The sequence below is a fragment of the Pteropus vampyrus genome, unplaced genomic scaffold, assembly GCF_000151845.1.
Source record: "Pteropus vampyrus isolate Shadow unplaced genomic scaffold, Pvam_2.0 Scaffold179, whole genome shotgun sequence".
NCBI lineage: Eukaryota > Metazoa > Chordata > Mammalia > Chiroptera > Pteropodidae > Pteropus > Pteropus vampyrus.
The window spans coordinates 842,996-851,797 of NW_011888960.1; positions in this window are offsets into that span (position 1 = coordinate 842,996).

Genomic DNA, 8,802 nt, shown 5'->3' on the forward strand with positions numbered 1-8,802 from the left:
AACTGCATCTGGAACTTCCTCTGCCCCAGAATGCTCTCTGCTCTACAGCAAGAATGTCAAACTTTGGGTTGTGCAGGTTCTGTTATGAATCAGCATTACCAGGAAGCACTAAGGTTGGAAGGCTCTTTGGAGTTTTAGAAGAATTTTAACGTAAGATGTGTAGAAATCAGAGACGGAAGGTTGGTTTTAAAAGAATGTTGGCTTCTAAGACTAATTATTACATTAAGGCTTTTTCAAGTGGCTTTATAAAGTGATTTTTAAAAAGAGGAAATAAAGATATCAGTATGTGATTTCCAGTGGGTAATTTTGTAAAACTTAGCTTGAATAGTGAGCTTTCTTAAACGGAGTAAAATCAAAATACCTACAAATTCTGAGAGGCAACGTAGACAAAGATGATATACTCTAAGTACAAAAACTGAATATTCCCATCATATTCCATTAGTGTTCCCCTTAAGTTTACTGTCACAGATGCATAATAAAAGAACTAACCTACCACTTTAAAAAGTTTAAACTTTGGTAATATCTCTTTTGTCTATAGTTCTTGAGATAAATTAAGCAGGGTCACATTTAACTTTTGGGGGAAAAAAGAAAAAGAATTCTCAGAACATCTTCATAGCGAGTCAAAAAAATTTGGTCAGAAGGCTATTTAAAAAATAGAATATTCAAATTATAATCTGGCGATCAGCAAGTAGTTTAAATAATTGAAAATGAGGAATGAGCTATGAGAAGACGCTCTTCGGTGGTCGTTTTTGTTTCAATTGCCACAAGCAAGAAGTAGGTTTTAAAAATAGATCATCAGGACAGAGCAAGTGTCTCTGACAGGCACTTGCAGGCAGGATTCTAAAAATTCCAATCATTTAACAAATTGCACCATTAAAAGTCATAATAGATCTAAAAGCCATTCTTAAAAGAACTTACTAAGTAATTTAACCTACATAATCATCTTGTTAAATTCATTTGATATCATGAGACAGTTAGTGAAATATGCATAGTACATTATATTAAAGAGAAAAGTACCCTTCAATTGGTATCTGATGTGCACTTTGCAATCGCAGCTATTAGTTGTCTGTAAAACTCCTAGACATGATTTGATTTGATTTGATTTGATTACTATCATATTATTTTACTTTGTAACATATAGGGGTGGAGATTACAGGGCTGCTATTGCTTACTAGGAAATATTTAACAAAGGATGTTTTATTTATTAGCATAAAGAGACACAGTGGATTATTGGGTGATTAAAGTGATGATGTGGCTGCCATACTTGTCAAAAATATAGCTCTAGTTCAATAATAAGGCGACAGTCAGTCTCTGAGTTGATCTATGCCTGAGCAAACTGACTCTGAAAGCAGGACATTGCCCGCTTAAAAGGATCTTTGTAAATTTCTGTAATTGTACATTATCAAAAACAAACTGCAACAACAACAAACCCACTGAGCGATTTCTCAGTTGTGAATTTGCTTTCTAACTGCCAGGAGCCCCCGCACCGTATCTTTTGCATTCTTAACATCCCAAATCGATAATAGAGAATGATATTCAATGTTACTAATCTAAGTGGGAAACACAATGTTTTTATAAGAAGTAAATTGAGAAGAGGATTCAACAAAGGAGCAAAGGAAGAAAAGAACTAGCATTTATTGAGTGCCTGCTGTGTGCTAGGCTCCGCGGTGTTTCACAAATACTAGCAGGCTGCCTCATTTAATCCTACACAAAGCTGTAAAACGAATGAAGAAATCAATTTATTTTTAAATTTCGAATTGCACACATTTTCTATTTTCTCCTTCGTTTTCCTTTGGTTTGTGTCTTTAAGCTCTATAAGTAACTTTTATCATTAGAACTACTTCACACCAGATTGGGAGGGAAAACTTGCTAATATCACTTGTCAACAAGCACGTTGACTGCCATTAGTGGCCACATTTTATCCATTTGTAACTCTTGCTTGGAGAACACTGATCAGAATTTTACTCTGCATATAGTCAGCCATAAAACAGATCCTTCCTGAAATACCAGCTCTTTGCTAATCATTGTGAATTTAAAGAAGTCTTATAAGATCATTAACTACATCATGTAAATAATCAATGTGTTCTTTCATATTTGTTAATTGTATTATTTGCATTGCAGGACAAATTTAATGCTAGTTCAAGGTAAAATATTACAGAGCCTGATTTGTTTTAGGTTACAAGCCAAGATGTGGCACAGACCCCTTCTCCATTATTTTAATATGCTAAGAGCTGAAACTGACCCAGTATGTCACACACCTTTGCTGAGCCTCAGGAGCAGTTTGGTTTCCCAGCGCCCTCTGCTGTTACTCTCTAAGTTTATCACTCATCTAACTCACCGGGAGAGCGGAACTCAGCCAGGAGAGGAACCCACTCTACAGGGAAGGGTCATCACAGGTCATGGTCAAATCCTTAGTCCTAAATGTTCGGGAGTTGAATATTGACCGGGACCCCAAATCCGAGCAGGCTCTGGGAACCAATGTGCCCCGACTGAATTAAGTCCCAGGAATTCTCTTTCTGTCCTTGTCGCCCCCCGCCCCCTCCACCAGCAGCTCAGGGACTCCCTCATCCATCTGCCTCAACTTCTAATGGGCATTTTACATTTTGCACTTCTAAGGCAGGCCTCCCGATTCGCCACTCCCAGCCCAAACATGGCCAACCCGCGAGTCTTCTCATTTCTGTTCATGGACTACCACTATGCCGCTCAGCCCCAAAACCTAGGAGTTGGCTGTGATTTCTCTCTTTCTCTCACCTGGCACTGAGTAGGCCCTTCATAAATATCTGCTGAATAAATTGAATGGCTAAGGAAGCAGATATAGGAAGCAGAATTTCAAGGTACTAATTTACCATGAAAAATAGGAAAGCATCTATGAAAATGAAAATAACGTCACCATGTTGTTTCTGGGTAGGTAGCCCTACGTGGGGCTATTTTATATTTTGCTGGTTATCCCTTATGTAGGCAGGAGGGGATCCCTTTAGATTCCACAGTTTCCATCAGTCAGGGCCGGGAACAAAGGATCTGGTTTTAGGTTTCTAAGTTATAATCACATTCCTTCCTTCCTCTTTGAAACTGGACACTGCTTATAGTTCCTTGTAATGGACCTGGATTGCCACTAACGCCATCAGTCTGTTTACAGGCCATCTCATGATGTGTTTCACGCCTTCATGTGGCTCATCTATACCATAATGTGTGGAGTCTTACTAGTGTCCCCTTACTGAGGGTGACTTTCCTTGTTCTGGGAGACCCTTATGTGGCCCCTTTGACCACTGATCAAACTTGCTAATCAAAATTTGGCATACTAGTAAATCAAAATATCTTCTAAATTATGTGGGCTAGTTTGATTTAATACATAGACTCATAATATATACTTTGTTCACACAGAGAATTCCAAAAACTAACATCAGGCTAATCCCATAACTCAGAGATAACTTCTACTAACATTTTGATGTCTTTTTTTTAAATGGAGTTATTTTTTAGAGCAGTTTTAGGTTCGTGACAAAATTGAATGGGAAATACAGAGATTTCCCATATGCCCTCAGCCCCCACACACGCTCAGCTTCTCTCATGATCAACATCCCTCACCAGGGTGGGACATTTCTTACAATCAATGAAACGACTGACACCATTATCACTCAGTTTACATTAAGGTTCACTCTTGGTGTTCCACAAAACTACAGGTTTGACAAATATATAATGTCATGTATCTACCAGTATAGTATCATACAGAAGAGTTTCACTGCCCTAAAAGTCCTCTGTGCTTTGTCTATTCATCCCTCCCTCCCCATTAACCCCTGGCAGCCACTGACCTTTTCATTTGGACAGTTTTTAGTCTCCCTTCTATGTATATGTATATTTCTATCGTAATAAAACTGGGCATATGCTATTCACTCAATTTAATTTTATGTTTCATGTTTCTTTTAAACTTTCGAAACTTTATGTTACGGAAATTCTCAAGTATACATAAAGAGAGAAAGCTATAACGAAGCTCTATGTGCCCAACACCTGGCGTCAATAATCATCAACATTTTGCCAACCGTGTTTCATCCGTCTCCCTCCACTGCTATTTCTTTCTTTCTTTTTTTTTTTTTTTTGCTGAAGTATCTTGAAACAAATCCAAAGCATCATGTCATTTCACTCACAATACTAAAATGTGTATGTATGTAGACTGCCTTTTTCTTTTAGCATGACATCATGACTATTTTCCCATGTCATTTACTATGGTTTGAAACTTTTTTTAACAACTGCCAAGTAACATCATTGTCTATATGTATTACCAACCTTTAGAGTGCATCTCTGATTCTTTCCTTGGGACACGTGTCTAAAAGTAAATAACAGGATCAAAAGGCAATAATTATAAAGACACAAGAAACATCATAATGGTCACATTGATTTATATTCCGATCAGTGGGATGTGAAAAGCCTGTTTTTTTGAACCCTCGCCGACCCTGGGTATTATCAACCATGTGGGCCAAGGTTCCATTGCAGATAGCAGCATCTACTTTAGCTGGAAGCAGAAGATTTGTTACCAGTTATTAAGAAATTATTAGAAGGTTTGGAAGAGCTGACCAAGCTTCCAGGAATGAATGACAGAACTACCCTGCAGGACTGGCTCACCAAGGGATGCGCCTCTGCCCACATCAGGAAGCCGGGAATTAGAAAGTTGTCATCACAGTTGCAGGCTCTGGGTTCACAGTGCCTTTGTCACGATTTATGCTATCAAAATGGATGTCTCTCAACCTCCCATGAAACTGGAACGAGACCCTGCATCTTCTACTGCAAAAGCTGTGGAAACTTCAAAAGCCTCTATGACCGTGCTCACTAGCAGAAACAGCAGAATTATGGCTTATGCCTCATAATACCAAGTTTTATTGACCAAATTTCTTATGGGCACATTGCTAGTGTAACCACACAGGATGGTGTGATCATGAATTCCTAACTGGGCAGATTATGGAGGGTCGTCACGTCCCACGCCCATAACCTCCTTAGCAAACGTCAATCTTTACCTTAAGTGAGCTCTGTCCATTGTTCTTGTGCATCTAGAATAACAAAGTTTTGAAATGTCCGAATAATTTTTTCTTTTCTAGACCCCTCGAAGGCACAGCTGCAAGCACAGAACACAAGACCACAGAATCTCACTGTTACCTTGTTCCACTGCGCTCCATCTCCCTGCGCTGTAAATGTCCACTCTTAACTACCCTGCACCCACCAGTGTGAAAGAGGTATGTGTGGCTCTTGCTTTCTATTCACCGTAGAGATGTCCCCGCTTTGCCTCCTCCCGCCTCCTTAATCTACCACCAGTGGATTTCAGGCATCTTCCTTACATTCTCTCCTTTGATTCTAAATGTATAAAATAAACTGCGAAACTGCCATCCTCTGGAGCTTCTTCTCAATCCGTTGAGATTTTGCTTCTGGGCATGTCCTGAAATTTTTGGCTCAAATAAACTCTGATAAAAGTTTTCTATAGGCTGGACATTCTCGCGTCGACACGGCAGAACCAACTACGAAAGCACTTGCTCTGTGGCTCGTGCCAGCTCTTCCCTCTCCTCTGTCTCTTTGGCTAGAAGCCCTGCGGGCCCACCCTCTTGGAGAATCACTGGCGAACGTGCGGCACAAGACTAGGGTGAGTTATCTGCATTGTCCCCATGTCCTCTCTCTCAGTTTCCTCTACCATTTAGGGTGCACCAGCTCCCCGTGGGCTTTTTCTTCCAACAGGCAGCACATGCAGCTTTCTCAAAGCGCCGCCCTCAGGCCGCTGGCACAAAGGGCCAGACGAGCTTGGGGATTTCCAATTCCCACTCCTCGCTCTCAGCCGAAGGCCAGGCCGTGGAGGTGTAACTACTCTGGTTTCCTTGACCCTGTCAGAACTATGCAAGTCTTGTCTACCATGTCACTTGCTGGGCTTCGTTCCTTTCCTGTCGTCCCCCTTCCCCACACCCCTGCCCGCTTTTTCTGGGAGCACCTCCTAAGCAGTCACTCTTACATGAATTCTTGTCTCGGGGTTGGAAGAAGCCGATCTGTCATGCCTTCTACCCTCATTATGCATGTTGACTTCTTGTGGCTCCCAAACTTTAGTGACCCAATTCTTCCTATCTATTTGAATAATCCCTCATAAAAAATTGAGGGTAGTTTCTAAGCATACTATCATCTTCTCCGCTCACTCATTCTACGTATACCACCCTCCCTAAAAGAACATAAATTTTTAAAGAGGCAATATTCTTGAAAAGGGTTTAGCTTGTGGATGTTATTATTGATTCTTCTAATTATTGTAATACAGTAGACCAGAAAAAAAAAAAAACGGAAAAAATTATCAGACTAGAAAACAGATAGAGGATTCAAATAGCATGAGGTGCTTTAGTATAATCATAATGTAGAGGCGTTTGTATTTCCTGGCTCTTCCTTCCTTCCTTCCTTCCTCCCTTCCTCCCTTTCTTCCTTCCTTCTTTCCTTCCTTCCTTCCTTCCTTTATTGGAGTCCATGGATTAGGGGAGCATCCAAAATAAAATCAGTTCCTTGCCTTTGGCAAACTCACTGTGAGAAAGACAGTCATGTAAATACAGTAAAACGTGGCGTGGTTTTATGGCGGAGGTCAATGAAAGAAAAGTCCCTTTTTCTAACTAGCTTAAGCCTCAACTGCAGCAAATATTCTCCATCTTGAAAGAAGCCATTTAAGCACATCTTGAAACCCATAGTACAACATCTGTCACTTAATCGTCACCCCCACTTATGGCGGTCCTTACATTTTCTCTCACTGAACAGCCCCCTCCTCTCTAAAAGTAGAAGTTTCAAGCAAGGACATGATGAAAGGATGGATTTAAAATATCTGGTAATAGAAGAATAGAAAGGAAGTTGTCAGTTTAGGATAATCCCTAGATCTGGTTTTATATTGCGCAGTCTTTGTATGGTGCCTTTTTTAACGCGATACAGTTCAAAAAATATATATAAAGGACAGCAATCCAAACCTTCATTAAGTCTCTTAAGATAATGCCCAAGTGACATAATGGGAAGTACATTTCTTAATTCAAAGAAGAGTTTGTCAAAATCTTCTTTGGGCAGGAGGACTGGGAACGTTGGAGGACGGTGAGGGAGAGGTAGTGAGTACTGATAAATCCCTGCCATATGCATTTGTATGAAATTATCTTTCTTTGTTTCTAATGGTTGAGCATAGGAGAGAAGTATGTGCTGAGTTAAATGGTCCCATTCCCTAAGTGGAAAGCATAGTCTGTTGGGCAATGATTATCTTTGGCAGCCCAATAGCAGAGAGGTAAGTGCATGGCTTACGAGGCAGGCAGAGATCTGTCTCTTCCTTTTACTAGCCATGGGTTTGGGGCAAGTTACTTATAACCTTTTTAATCTCATTTTGAAATCTGCAAAATGGGGATCGTTATGGGTTGAATTGCGTCCTTTCAAAATTCAAATGTAAGAAGTCTTAGGCCCCAGGACTTTAGAATGTGAACTTATTTGGAAATAAGGTTGTTGCAGATGTAATTAGTTAATTTAAAATAAGGTCATACTTGAGTAGGTGGGCCCCTAACCCAACACAACTGATGTCCTTATTAAAAGGCAGAAATTCGGATGTAGACATGCACATACACACAGGGAGAATGTCACGGGAAGATAAAGGGAGAGGCCAGGATGATGCTTCTAAGAGCTAAGCATCCAACCCTGCCAATACCTTCATCTCAGACTTCCAGCCTCTAGAACCGTGAGACAGTGAATTTCTGTTGTTGAAGCCCCTAGTCTTAAGTATCCCTTGGTACTTTGTTAGAGCAGCCCTTGAAAATTAATACAGAGATTAAAATAGTTACCAGCCACATATAACGAATGAGCAACATAATCATACTGGGGGGGACAGCAGAAATAACCTAAGCAACTTTGGAAAAGAATATTTTGACCATATACTTTAAGGCCAAGGAAAAAATTGATTACAAATACTAAAGTGGCTGGATCAGGGAAAGTACAAGATGACTGTGAAACAGGAAAGGGGCAACTACACACACACACACACACACACACACACACACACACACACACGAAGGATGGAGTAAGTCAAAAGGGCATGGGACCACATTTGAAGGTGCTCCAATGGTCAATGTGGGGAAATTTGAGCAGGAAAGTAAATACTAGGCGTAACGGATTATGACCACAGAATAAAATAAGATTCTTGTTGATACAAAAAAATAAATAAGTACAGAGATGAGAAGGACACGTTTCTTCTTTACAGTAGAATTCCAGCTAGTAAATGGAAATTGAAAATCAGCATTTGGCAAACACTACAGCAATAACTTTTAGGTAAGACTCATGAATGGAAGCTAAGAACGAGTGGGTCAAATACCATGAGAAATGGGATATTGACTGAGCCTCAAAGATCTTCCCAGAGGACATTTATTAATTACAAAGGTGAAAAGTATAGACTTTGTAATGAAGAAACCTGGCAGACATCCCCTTAATCAAGTGATCAAAGCGAACATCATCAGGTGTGGGACAAACATCATGTGCCTCCTGATTTAATGTGCTCAGAAGGACACAGCATCGCTTCTGTGGTATTAACAAAAGTGCATTACTTGAATTTAATCATGAGGAGACCGCGGCCAAACCCCAAATGAAGGCAATTCTACAAGATGACCAGCCAGTTATCTTTACACATTGTCAGGGTCATAGGAGACGAAGGGCTGAGAAACTGTTCCGGGTTAGAGGAGGCGAAGGAGACGTGACAGCACAGTGTGATCCTGCATGAGACCCTGGACCGGAAGAGGAATGTTAGTTGGTGAGATCTGAAGTAAGGTCTGTGGATTAAATAATAGT